The sequence below is a fragment of the Balaenoptera musculus genome, chromosome 8 (genome assembly GCF_009873245.2).
Source record: "Balaenoptera musculus isolate JJ_BM4_2016_0621 chromosome 8, mBalMus1.pri.v3, whole genome shotgun sequence".
In the NCBI taxonomy this organism is placed as follows: domain Eukaryota; kingdom Metazoa; phylum Chordata; class Mammalia; order Artiodactyla; family Balaenopteridae; genus Balaenoptera; species Balaenoptera musculus.
In genome coordinates this window covers 94149199-94162385 of record NC_045792.1, presented here as the reverse complement: position 1 = coordinate 94162385, position 13187 = coordinate 94149199, and the positions used below count along the sequence as shown (strand labels likewise).

General features: G+C 52.1%; 1 protein-coding gene across 3 annotated transcripts in view; it reads right to left on the bottom strand.

The window, feature by feature from the left end:
* Window positions 1-13187, bottom strand: part of TSPAN18 (tetraspanin 18) — a 183591-nt gene that overhangs the window by 35985 nt on the left and 134419 nt on the right. Inside the window, exon 4 of one of the 3 annotated variants that reach the window (XM_036860752.1) lies at window positions 8667-8808. The exons of the other annotated variants lie outside the window; for them this stretch is intronic. The gene's annotated coding sequence lies outside the window, so the exon portion shown is untranslated. The remainder of the gene's footprint in view (window positions 1-8666; window positions 8809-13187) is intronic. 3 annotated transcript variants of the gene reach the window in all.

Genomic DNA, 13187 nt, shown 5'->3' with positions numbered 1-13187 from the left:
GTGAAGAGAACAGGCTGGCAGGCACGAGTCCTGGATTCAAGTCCAGACTCTTGAAAACTGGGGAGAAGCCTGCCCTCTCTCTGACCCTCGAGTCCTCTGGCTGTTTCCCACGGTGACTATGGCATCTATAAGCCTCGGTGGGGAGCAGGAGCCCCCAGCCCTCCCTCCCACTCGCTCTCCTTCCCACGTTTCATCCTTCTTAGGGCTGGAGCAGCAGGAGACCCTTTGAAAGACTTGGTAATCCATCCCAAAATATGCAGGGCTGTTGCCGGGGCAACCTGGCTGCCACACAGCCCAATTTAAATATTTAATGGCTTCGCGGGTATTAAGGGGCCCTGGGAACTGGGCGGGAAAGGGCACAGGTCTGAACCGGGGTAAGGGGGCGGGGAGCCCGGGCAGCTCCTGCCAGAGCAGCCCCCTCCCCCATGAGCCCCATCAGAGAAGGGTGCCTAGGGCTCCTGGCTTCTGTTGCTGTGCTTAGTGTCTGAAAGGATAAAACAGGAACCCAGGCAGTGGGTGAGATACGGAATTCCACTGCGGGGGTAATGGGAGTGGAGAGGGTCCAGGGGAATCTCTGTTGCAGGTGGACTATTTTTCTTAAGTGCCTACAGTGCAGCAGACACTATGCTAAGGTCTTACATTCTCTCCTTTGAGCCTCACTATAATCCTATGAGGCAGGCATACTATTGTTCCCAATTTACAGCTGAGAACCGGGATCAGAGAGGTGAAGTGAGTTGCCCAAGGCCACACAGCTGCTGAGTGGCAAACTTGAACCCAGCTGCTGAGTGGCAAACTTGACCCCAAGGCCGGGTGGCTCCACAGCCAGTGCTCTTTTAGCTACATCTATCAGGAGCCAGGCCAGAAACATCGCTGATAGCTAATACCTGTAACAGCGGGCATGTATGAAGTCCTTTCTAAGGGCCAGGCACTGTGCTAAGGGCTTTACAGGCTCTAATTTGCTTAATCTTCACCACTACCCTGTGAGGGAGGCGCCCCCATTTCACAGATGTGGAAACTGAGGCCTCGAGAGGGGAAGTCAGACACCAAGATCACAGGGAAATGGGGAAGCCTGTATTCCAGCCTCAGCAGGACACTCCAGAGCGGGTATTCTTCATCTAGTTCTTAGTCCAAATTTAGAAAGTTGTATAACAAAAACAACAACAAACAAATAAAGATCAAATTCAAAATCATTTTCCACCCTGGTGCTTTGTCCACATCCTCCCAAGATGGATAGGGCGGCAAAAGGAAATCCTTCCAACTACTTAGTAATAAAGATGAGTCGCCTTGAGGTTTTTTGGCTTCAGCAGCTTGCTCTGCACACAAGACATGGGCACATGGACAACAATGTAGACACAGCCTTGCAGACACACAGACACATGCACAGACAAACGTATAATACAGACACTCGTATAGACATCCAGACAGATATAGGTACACACATAGGTACTTACACAGGCACACACACTCACACAGATGTGGCCTCTGGTCGCTTTCTGCCTGATTGAACTGACTGACTATAGTGTCAGGAGAAAGATAGAAACGACATCCAAAGTCATTTGGCCAATGCCTCTGCCAACCTCAAGACTAATTTAAACAGCCAGACTGATCTGATCTTATTCTTAAAGATCTTCAGGAAGGAGGACAATCCCCATAACCTCATTCTGATGTCTCCTCCTGAAGTAGGGAAGTTCTTCCTGGCATCTAACCAAATTCCCTCCTGCTTTACATTAATCACAATGCAACTCTTGACATCAATACTCTGCTTTACAGCTCCCAAAGCCCTCCTGTTTTTATGCTCTTGCTTGATCCTCATAGCCATCCAGCAAGGCAAGCAGAGCAGAGATGACTGTAGTATTTTATGGGGAGTGGGGCCCAGAGGAGTTAAGGAGCTTGCCTGAGATGACACAGCTCCCATTGGAGCTGGGCTTCAACCCAGGTATATGCTGCTGATTGCACGGCTCCTTGAACTACACCAGGTACTATCAATGTCCCATGGATTTCACTTTGTCTTCTCCTGTCTGCAATGAGCCTCCTTGGATCTCAGCCTGTCAGTGTTCAGCGAGGGGACGGCACTGGCCCTGGCTCACCTCCCTCCTGCCTGAGTGATGCCCTGGTGCAGCATGGGGGATGGGGGTGTCTCAAAGTTGGGTGATCCCGGAGTACCCCCACGCAGAGGCAACCGCATCCTCCCTCCCCAGAAAGGAGTTTTCCTGTGCTGAGAGCAGACTGGTGAGGCTGTCCTCTCCTTCCCAGAGCGTCCTCCACCCCATGGCAGGCTCCCTCGATTCCCCAGGGACCAGGAACTGTCCCCAGAACAGAAGCCAAGCACCGCCCTGAGCCTTACGCCCACAGGGCGCACTGCCCCACTTACATTTGCTTGGTAGTAAATATTAGAGACACTGGGTCTTCCCAGGGCAACTACAATTCATTCTAGTCACCTGGCCCGATTTAGGGAGGCCACAACCCCTTGCCATAAGAGGAATGACTACAGGTATTTGGAGCTCGAGTTAAGGAGGAAAAACAATGGAAAAGCAGAGAGACTGTGACTGAGAGTCCTGCCTGGCTTGAGAAAGATCCTGAGAGGAAATGAATCAAAAGGAAGATCCGGGGCCGGGGCCTGAGTAGACGAACAGGCAGGAGTCAGAGAAACCTGTTTTTTTTCCTCCCCATAAAAAATCATCCCAGCTGCTCCTAGGAGCCCTAAAGAAAGATGCGGTCAGGGATGGGGATAGGGAAAGGGCTGGGCTTAGACAGAGACAGGAACCGGGCTCAGACAAAGGGAGTGCTTCATCCTTCCACAGAAGCCTGTTCACCAGTGCCACCAAACATCAGTGATTTACAGGCCAGGAAGGATGCTGGCAGTCCCACCAGGAAGCCGTAGGGATAAGTAAGTATTTGGATCTTACAGAGCCCCAGGAGAGAATTTCTATTTCCTTTTGACAAAATAATATCTAATAATAAAAAATAAAACTTCTCCAGGCCTTGGTTTCTCCATCTGTAGAATGGGGCAGAAAGCCCCACTTTGTTCATCTAATGGGCCTGTAGTGTCTGGGCAGCCCTGGGCAGCCTGCCTGCTGCAGGCTTGGCCCCTCTCTGAGGCTCTAGTGGATGACAGATGACCCATGCAGAGCACATTACAAGCCAAGGATGTGCCCTTGGATTAGTCTGCTGTGCCTGGAAGGCCTCTTCTCTTCTCTGCTGAGGCCCAATAGCAGTTAGAAGGGGCAGGGAGTCTGGTGTGCAGTTTGGGTGGATCTGAGCCAGTCATAGCTTCTGCATCCCTGGGGAGGGGAGCAGGGTGGCTATGGTGGTGATGATCAGAGTTAACACTTACAGAGTGCTTACTATGTGTCAGGCACCGTTCTAAACGCTTCGTATCTATTAACCTTTAATTCACAATAATCTATGAAGTGGGTACAATTAGTATGCTCATTTTACAGATGAGGAAACCGAGGCACAGAGAAGTAAATTAACTTGCCCTGAGTCACACAGCTATTAGGCTGGCATTTGGACCCAGGCAGGTAGTTCCAGCATCTGGACTTAGAGGGTGTCTAAGATGTCCCGAAGTTTGTGGGGCAAACCATGGAGCTCTCCAGAATTAAACCCACTAGAAAAGAGTGTTGCAGTGGGAACTGGGGGCTCAGGGTCTGGAACTTGCTCTGCTGCTAGCTAACCATGTGACGTCGAGCAAGTTACTTGCCACCCGCCGGCCTCCGGGGCTTCTCTGCAGAGGCAGCTTGCAGAGTGGCCAAAGGCATCGGAATGGCTGGGTGGAACTGTCTCCCCGACTCGCTACCTCCATGACCTTGGATCCTCTGAGCCTCAACGAACCTGTGATCTTGCAGGTCCTGTGAATGTGGATGGGACTGTGCTGCCACGGAAAGCTCTAGAAGTGGAAGCTTTTGTTGTTCATTTGGAAGCCACGCCTTTTGCTCATCCACAGTTTTGTGGCTCCCAGCACCAATGCTGAGCAAACACCTGGGTGTCATTGGCTCCACTTTGGGTGGAGAGTACTCACTTACTGTCCTTTTAGAAATGGAAATGGTGGCCTGAATATTTGATGAGCAGCCCTCGTCATTCAAAAATGTAAATACAGCCCAGTCTGTAGCCTCCAGAGCTAAATGTCAGCAAAATAAAGGGGTCGGGGCTTAAGAAGGCCCCGATGGAACAAGGACACTGGGGGCGGAGGGCAGGTGGTCTCGCCCCTGGTGAACGTCGATCTTAGGGTGTGTGGGGTGTTTCTGAGCGTAGCGGTGAAGGAGGCCACACAGCCACTCACACGTGCTTCAGCTGCCGTGCAGAGCACACAGAGCAACGGTGCCACTTGCCTGTGTGTCCCCTATTTTGTCAGGGAGGGGGTGCTCAGAAGAGAGCTATCAGAGGGGACTTCAGGCCAGGCTCCAATCAGGCAAATTGGTACTTTTTCTGCAACCCCAGAGGATGTAAGGATAAAAGGTCCAGGGATCTGGATTCAGTTGTGGACTTCACGGCTACCAGCTGGCTCTGTGGCGGGACTAAGCCCCCCTCTCTGTCTCGGCTCCTGAGTGCCGGGCTTCCCCTCTGCCTGTCCATCTCCGAGTCTCAACTCTGTCTGCGCTCTCTCCCCTCTCTGAATGCACGTGCACATGTGTGCACACACACAGAGACATACACACACGCTACTGGGACCACTTCCTGCAGGGGTGGAAGGCTACCAGCTTATGGCGGCTGGAACCATTTTCTCTTAAACCCCACCTCATCGGGGTCCTGGACGTAGATCCCCTAGCCCTACCCTGGGAGTGTGACCCCCAGCGGGCAGTGGCCACGTTTACTTTAGAGGATCTGCACGTGTGAACCATTGTACAAAGCCTGCTTGCCCAAGGCAGCCTCAGGACTGCCGGCGCCCTGCTGGGGCAGAGGGATCTTGGGGGAACCTCCTTGCTGAGAAAAGGAAGAACGTGGCAGGTGTTTCATTTCCCCCTGGCTGCCCAATAATTAAGAAAGAGGAAGACTCAGCAAGTTCAAGGGGCAAGGTTGGGGTTTCCCAGGGACCCCACAGGGATGGGGAGGGGGGTGGGTATACAGAGCAGGCTTTAGGATGAGGCCATCCTGGGCTCCAGTCTGAGCCTATCCCCAGGCGCTCACGTGACCTTGAGCAAGCACCTCTGAGCTCCTCGAAGGTGACTCCAGAGCCACCAGGTCCCTGACCGCTTGTGCAGACCTGGGTCACATCCAGGCAGACCTAGGCAGCAGGGCTGCACCGGGAGCTAAGGTGAGTGTTGGCCAGATAGTTCTGAATTTTGCCTCAGGCCATTACTCCAGCAACTGTCTCTTCCTGGGTGTAATTCTGAACAGTAAATGTTATTGGAGAACAGATCCTGTGGGAAACATTTTCTGTAGAGGCCTCATATTGGACTTTCCAAGGTAAATGTTCCAGTAAGAGATAAGCCCAAAGAAAATCCTGGATCCATTACCCCGAGTGAGGCAATGGGGGTGGGGATAAGCCACCTCCTAGCTGTGCCCTGGGGCAACCAGTGCCTCCCAGTCAATTGGGATGAATGAAATATGGAGTATGATTAGAACAGGGCCTGGCATACAGCGGGGCCTCTGTAAAGGCCCGCTTGCATTGCTGGGCCCTGGGTGGAGAATATATATTTTCACATACATCCCACTGAAGGTTTCTGACAACCTTGCAAGGTATAATACCCTTGGTTCATGGAGGAGAAAACTAGGATAAAGACCCTGAAGGATTTAGGATTAGGGCTGACCTGTGTGCATTCTAACGCCCAGGGCTGTGCCCTTCTCTCTGCTACTTTTCAGTTACCTCACACCATTTTAAGGCCCCCTTTCCCTCCAAAATATGGACTTAGGGATCCTTTGCCCGACATCATCAGTGATGCTCAAAGAAACCCTTTCTTCCCAGGATGTCTTGTCCTTGTTACGAGGTTACACCTGCCCAGCCGCTCCTGGAGGGGACTGGCCCTCAGGGGCAGTGGCAGAGGTTCAGAGGGTGGCAGGAGTCTGAGAAGCCAGGACCTGGGAAGGAGGGCCCCCGCCCTCATCTGTGGAACCAGTTCACCAGGAGAGAACAAACAATAAGAATGTGTTGCACGTCTACAGAGCTGCATGGGCCACACACGGTTCTCACTGGCTCTTGCAACCCTATGTGGTAGATGCTTTATTACCCCCATTTTTCAGCTGTGACCACTGAGGCTCAGAGAGGTTAAGTCACTTGCTCAAGGCCACACAGCTAGAAAGCGCAGGGCTGCTCCAGAGTGCAGGCTTGTAACAACAGCCTGACACTGCCCCTCTCCCATCTGTGGTAGCAGGAGCCCTAGGCCTGCTGCAGAAGGACTGACAGCCAGAGCCTCCAGCCTGCAGGGCCTGTCCCTCTAGGGCCACCAGGTGTATGTGGGGCCTGCAGTCTGCTGCCCCCAACCAGAGTGGAGTGGTGTCCTGGTGGATGGGCTGTCACGGAGGACTCCATCACTTTCCCACCTTAGAGAACGTCAAGGCTTGAGGGGCCCCCGAGGTCCTAGAGTCTGTCTCTTCCATGTTAAAGATGATGGCTCTGAGGACCTGCCCCCAGTCACACAGCATATTCTGAAGGGCTTCAGCATTATGCGCTGGTCTTCAGATGGTTTCGCCCTCTGCAGTTCACTTCTCAGGTGGGCTGTGGCCAGCTGCAGAGTCTCAGAGGTGACACTCGGGTTGGGCCCCAACTCCCAAAAAGTCCCAGGGAGGGAACACTTCCTATGTTCTGTGTGCTTCGGCTGCCCTCTCATTTAATCCTCATGTCACTATTAGTATCTCTATTTACAGATGAGGAGATGGGGTCCCAGGGAGGGGACACCCCTTCCCCAGGGTTACAAAGCTTGGAGGAGGAGAAGCTGTGGTCCTCTGCCTTGAGGCCACTGGCAGGGAGTAGGGGTCTGTGTATAACCACTAGCCAGCACGGGACAGCTTCCAGCTCTGTCCTCCGGACCTGAGACTGAGGCTGGTTGGCTGCCCCGCTCCCTGGTATTCATGCTACATATCTTGGAGTTCATTTGGAGGAAGGGGACAAAGCTTATGAAGATGCATCGCAGTGGCCGCCTTGGGGGCTCTTCTGGCACAGATACCGTCGGGGTGCCTTTGGGTTGGCCTTTTGATTGCACACAGCTTGCCAGAGATGGAGCCTCACAGCCCTGGGACCAGGACAGCTCTTGTCCAGTCAGAGGAGGAAGAGAGTTAAGATAGGTGTCATCCCTCACCAACAGCAGAGGGGCTGCCTCTCATTCCTGCCCAGAGACAGCTTGTCTCTGGGTTTCCAGAGGATAATGGGACATCCTTCCCCCCGTCATTCTGGCCTCCAGGTACTAACTAACCACGGGGGACCAGAAACAACCAGCTCTGGTTGAAGGAATCGTCTACCCCCCAGTCATTTACTTACCCCCATCGCATCCTCGTAACAGCTTACGAGGCCCCCCACACCTCGCTGAGCTCATCTCCGACCACCCGCCTCCTCCCTCACCCCACTCCATCCAGCTCTAGCCACACTGATCTCTTCCACATGGTAAGCACACGCCTACCTCAGGGCCTTTGCACCTGCTGGTCCTTCTGCCTGGGACTCTCTCTCCCTCTGATATTCCACACAGCATATTCCTCACTTCATTCAGGTCTCTGATCAAATTCCTCAGGGAGATCTTCCCTGACCACCCCCAACCCTGCTCCCCAACAACCTAAAATAGTCCCTCTCCCCAGTCACATCTATCCCCTTGTTGTTGACGCTTATCTCCAACAAAGTTCTCTTCCAGTTATTTTTCTTCTGCCTCCTTCCCTTGAATGCAGGAAGGCAGCAACTTTGTCTGGTTCATTGCTGAATCCCAGCATCTGGTACAGTACCTGCCACAGAGTGAGTGCTCAATGGACGTTTGGGGAAGGAAGGAAAGAAGGAAGAGAGGGAGGGAGGAATCAATCTCTGCATGGGCCTCTTTCACACATTTCTGATTTAACTCTTGCTAAAACGCTATCAGAAGATGAAGGACCAGCTACAGAATTTGTGGGGCCCAGTAAAAATGAGGCGTCTCTTATTCAAAAGTTATTAAGATTTTCAAGATGGCAACAGCAGAGCATTAAACCAAATGCAAGGCTCTGTGCCACTGCCCAGGTTGCATACCTGTGAAGCTGGCCCTGAGGAGCTGTTATTACCATTTCCACTGTGCTGCTCAGGGATGGGAGGATCAGAGAGGTGTAGTGGCTTGCCCAACATCACACAGCATTATGCTATGGCTTAGAACCTCACAAACTCTCCCTCCTCAGTTCTTGCAGTGGCTATGGAAGGAATCCTGTTATCCCCACTCATCTGGAAATCTGGGGGCCCAGCCCAGAGAAGAAAGTGGAAATCTCCTGTTTCACCTCACATATTCATGCCATCTATATGTATTTTTTCATTTGATTGCAAAGTATATCCACAGTTGTTTTAATATAAAAATAAGGTATTAAAATCTTCCAAATCTTTGAGTGTATTGATGTTCCATTAGGACACGCAGGGCTAATCCTGAGATTCTGTGTACCCCCTGGCCTGGGGAGGAGTACCCCAGGCCCTGTGAGTACCCACAACTCAGTTGAAAAAGCACCATCCTAGGTAGAAGATCCTAGCATTGGCTCAACAGCCAACACTGCACAATAAATATTAGTTTCATCACCTCACTCATTGCCTCCCTCCTGCTTGGTCCAAAGGGAACCTCCTCCAGGATGGCCTCAGACTCAGATGGCAGAGAGCCTTGCACAGATCTCATTATTCCAACAGACGGGGGGATCCTCCCTCCTAGGGAAATGTGCCTCGGCCTGTTAACAGCAAGAGGAGAGCGTTATTACCCTGCTCAGCCATCCAGGTTCACTTGCCATGCTAATTGGAACATGTAATGGTTTGTTAATACGGTCTAATTTGGGGAGGCCGGTGCACGGGGGTCTCTGGGGTCGGGGTATGGCATGGGAGAGGGGGCTTCCAATGGTATCGCCAAAGAGGGCCGGGAACATGGCTGAAACGCTCTTTGGTTTTTGGTGTTTGCTTTGCAAAATGATGTCTTAATCCAGCATCCAAAGACTTGTAGTCTGTTGTGCTGCTGTGTGTGTGCGTATGTGTACGTGTATATGTGTGTGCACACAGTGAATATGATGGTCGGCGGGCATGTACACCATGTGTACGTTCACGATGCCAGATATAGGACTAAGAGATGGGGGGAGAGAATAGAACGCAGCTGAATCACACCTAAAGGCAGAAGCAGTGGTCTAATTTCGAGAACGCAAACAAAGACATCTATTTTCCCATGACTAGCTCACCCAGCCCATATTAACACTAATTAGGAGGACTGGGAATTCGCCATAACTTCATAGTTGCTGTTAACAGACTTCACAGGGGCCATGAAGGAAACGGAACACCCTGTCCTGTTTTCACAGCCAAGGTGACGATGGTTCCAGTGGTCACTGTGTCCCCCTGCTCCATCCACAAGGCTCTGGGGTTCCCCCAGGGACCCCAGATGCCCAGACTGCCCAGGATGACAGAGGCAGGTGGGCAGGGGTTCCATCGTGGGCTGTTTTAACTACATCACGTAGGTGAGGAGGGCCTGAGTAAGGCCTCTGGGGAAAATTCGCTGGTGTTGGGGGCTGGCAGAAATGAGGCAGGAGTCCAAGGAAGATGTGGAGCTACTCAGGAAGAGACCTCAAGTTTGGCCTTGGACCTGGAGGCCGAGGAGTGAACAGACCACCCCACGCCAATGCTGACCCACTGCTGCCAGCTCAGGCCAGCTGTCCTGGGCGCCCACCCTGCCCCTGCCCACCGCCCTCGTAGCCCCTGTCCATTAAGATGAACCATATTTTAAAGGTGGCGCCGAAGAGTTGGCAAGATCACAGCAGTGACTTCACAGTGTCATTGGGCCCCTCCCCAGCCTACCGTACCCTGCAGCCAGACAGCTTAGGAAACCACAGATAAGCCATTACGGGGAACCCCTCAGCTGCTTGGCGGCGGACGGCCACCTTTGCCAGCTGACAGGCTCAGGGGCTTCCCACAAGCCTCATTCATGCTCACAGAGACCCTCCCCTGGCCTCCCCTCCTCGGCACTGGCAGTCCCGCTGCAGGCGCTGAGCTGTGAGGGGCCGCGGCGGGCAGGCGCTGGTGCTGTCCCGCTTCCCCGAGGGTCTGCCTGTGCGTCTGTCCCCACTGGTGTGATCTCCCCAGTCCCCACTCCCAGGAAACGCTGTCTGTCTGTCCAGCACTTGGGGCCTGGCTCCACTTCCAGAAGACAGTTCTTTGTTCTTCCCTGTCTGCCTAGAATCTGAGATAACTCCATATATTAGGGAGCTTAAAGGTCCCTTCCTTAATCATATTAAAAAGGGCTAAAAACGGTATCAAATATTAACTTCCTACTGGTGATTTTTTTTCTTTTATTCTTTATATTCAGGTGTTTTTTTTTTCTTACTAGGAACATGTATTATTCATATAATTAAAACAAATCATTGCAAAAGGGCCATTTAAACCTCACACTCTGAAGCTGCTGGGTCTTTGTGCGTATTGCAACCTGGGCCTGGAATACCTTTTCTTTTCTTCTCTGCTTGGAGAACTTCTTCTCACCCTTCAATGCCCCGCTTGATGTCTCCTCAGCCATGAAGCCTTCCCGATTTCTCCAGCATAGGCAGTGGTCCCTTCTGTTTCTTTCTTTTTTTTTTTTCTTTAATTTTATTGAAGTATAGTTAACTTACAATGTTGTGTTAATTTTTGCTGCACAGCAAAGTGACTCAGTTATTTATAAATATATATATATTCTATTTCATATACTTTCCCATTATGGTTTATCACAGGATAGTGAATATAGTTCCCTGTGCTATACATAGGACTTTATTTTTTATCCATTCTATACACATTAGTTTGCATCTGCTAATGTTCTGTTTATTTCTGAGCCCCTCATTTTGGAGATGAGAGGATGAGGCCCAGAGAGGGGCAGGGGCCTCCGCAGGCCTCACAGCTAGGTCACGGGTGGTAAAGTTTGCACTAGAACCCAGAAGGGCTCCTTTTACAGCACGGGCAATGGGGGAGGGGGAGGTCGGCGCAGGCACTAGTTGATTCTCAGTTCCCCCTTCCTTCCCTGGAGCCAGAGCCTGCCCTGAAGGAGAGATGGCCTTGACCTCCGTCTTTGTTCTCAGGAATGAGCCAGGGTGCTCTTCTCCCAGCCTCCAGGGGCACAAATCAGTGAAACACAGGGAGTAGAAGCGGAGAATGGTCCAGTTGTTCCACCAAGGGGATGGGAGACAGGAAGCACTGCGGCCTTCCCTCCCGCTCTGGACCCTGAGGCTGTGTCTGCAAGGCCACCCCAATCAGGGCCCCCCTGCCCACCCGGCTCCTGCCCTGGGCCCCTCCCTGGCTGGTTGGTTGGAGGCCAGGCTCACACGGGGCCAGGACTTCGTTGCCTTGAGTCTGAATCTCAGCTTTGCCACTGAACAAAAGCTCTGATTTCACCTATATGAGGCTTACATTACCAGAAATACTACTATTTCCTAAAACAAACTACCGTTTATTAAGCACTGCTGGGAACAGGGGCCTGGTTAGGTATTTTATATACACCATGGCTCATCATGACCACACTTTGAGGCGCCTATTATCACTCCCATTTTACAGGTGAAAAATTGAGGCTCACAGGGAATGAAACCACTTCCTCAAGGTCAAGAACTAGAAAGTGACTGAGCTGGGACTTGAGTCTAGATCTATTTAGAGATCAGTAAGCCCGACTCCCAAGGTAGTCATACGTATTGGAGGAGATAATTGCACAGGCCAGCTGCTCTGCAGATAATAATGTACTGAACATTATAGCTTCTTCTCATTTTCCTTTCATAATGAGAGCAAGCACTGGGGGGAACTGGGCTGTGGAACCAGCTCAGCTGACGGTGGGTAGGGAGGGGAGATGTCTGGGGACCTGGCAGGAGAGGGCAGACCCCCTGGCGACCCCGACCCCTGGAAGCCCCAGGGTCCAGATTCGCTCCTAGACAGAGCATTGTTTGAGAGTAAATATTTTTTACCCTCCAGCTTAATCCAGACCAAGCTTATCTCCCCACTGAAAAGCCCACAGTCCAGAGAAAAATAAGCCCTTTGCTGCTTTCCTAATTGCAGGCTTGGAGCTCTGCTTGGGGACACCGGTTCCCTGGAAAAGCCTGATAAGTGGTCTGGTATTTGGCAGTGGCATCAGAGAGGCTGGCTCTGGGCTGGGGGGCCCCGCGGGGGAGAATGTAGGCTGGGGCACAGGGGCTGGTTCCCAGCAGGGGTCCCCCTTCTGCATGGGGCCTGAGACCCCAGCCCCTGGGCAGATCTAGCTACAGTGGGGGTGGGGGAAATGAATCCTGCCCTCCTGTTTGATGCCCACTTGGCGGGAAAAGCAAAATGGGTCACTGGGCCGCCAGACCCCTCCTTCTCTCCCAGTTACATGTCTGTTTCCCTCCTGCCAAGAGGAAGACCTCTGAAGTGCAGGCAGAACTGGTTCTTGTTCAGACCAGAGTCTCTGACATCCTCCACCAGCAGTTTCTCTAATAAAGGGCCACTAGAGGAGAGACGTCCAGTCTCTTGAGGGCTGGGGATCCTCAAACGGTTCACGGAGCCAGCCTGGGTCAAACCCAGCCAGGCCAGCCCTAGACCTGAAGAACAAACAATGTACCCACCCAGGCACCAAGTGTTCAACTAGTTCTCCAGTTGGTTCCCATCTCATCATTTTTCTCTTTCTCCCCTGGCTGTTTCTAGGATACCTGGGAAGAGAGGTGATTAGTGTCCAGGTTTTGCAATCAAGACAAACCTGGGTACGAATGCTTGCTCTGCTCTTGTCAGGTGACCTGGGGCAACTTAGCTGCCTTCTCTGTGCCTCAGTTTGCTTGTCTGTAAAATGGGATCACTAAGACTATCTCATAGTGTTGTAGGGTGGACTACATGAGATCATGAGTGTCCAACTCTCAGCCCAGTGCCTGACAAAGGTAGCTCTCGTGTCGGCTCTGCCCAGGGTTAAAAAGAAAGGAGGTTTTGCTCAGAGGCAAAGGCACAAAGACCATTGACTTTCCTGGGGCCAGATGGGCTCTTCTGCTTGAGAACCACCCTCTTCCCCACACCCAGGATACCTGGCTGCAGTCTCTGGTTGGAGGTGAAGGAGTTGGGGTAGACCTAGCATTGGTTGAGAAACTATTGTGTTTCCTAC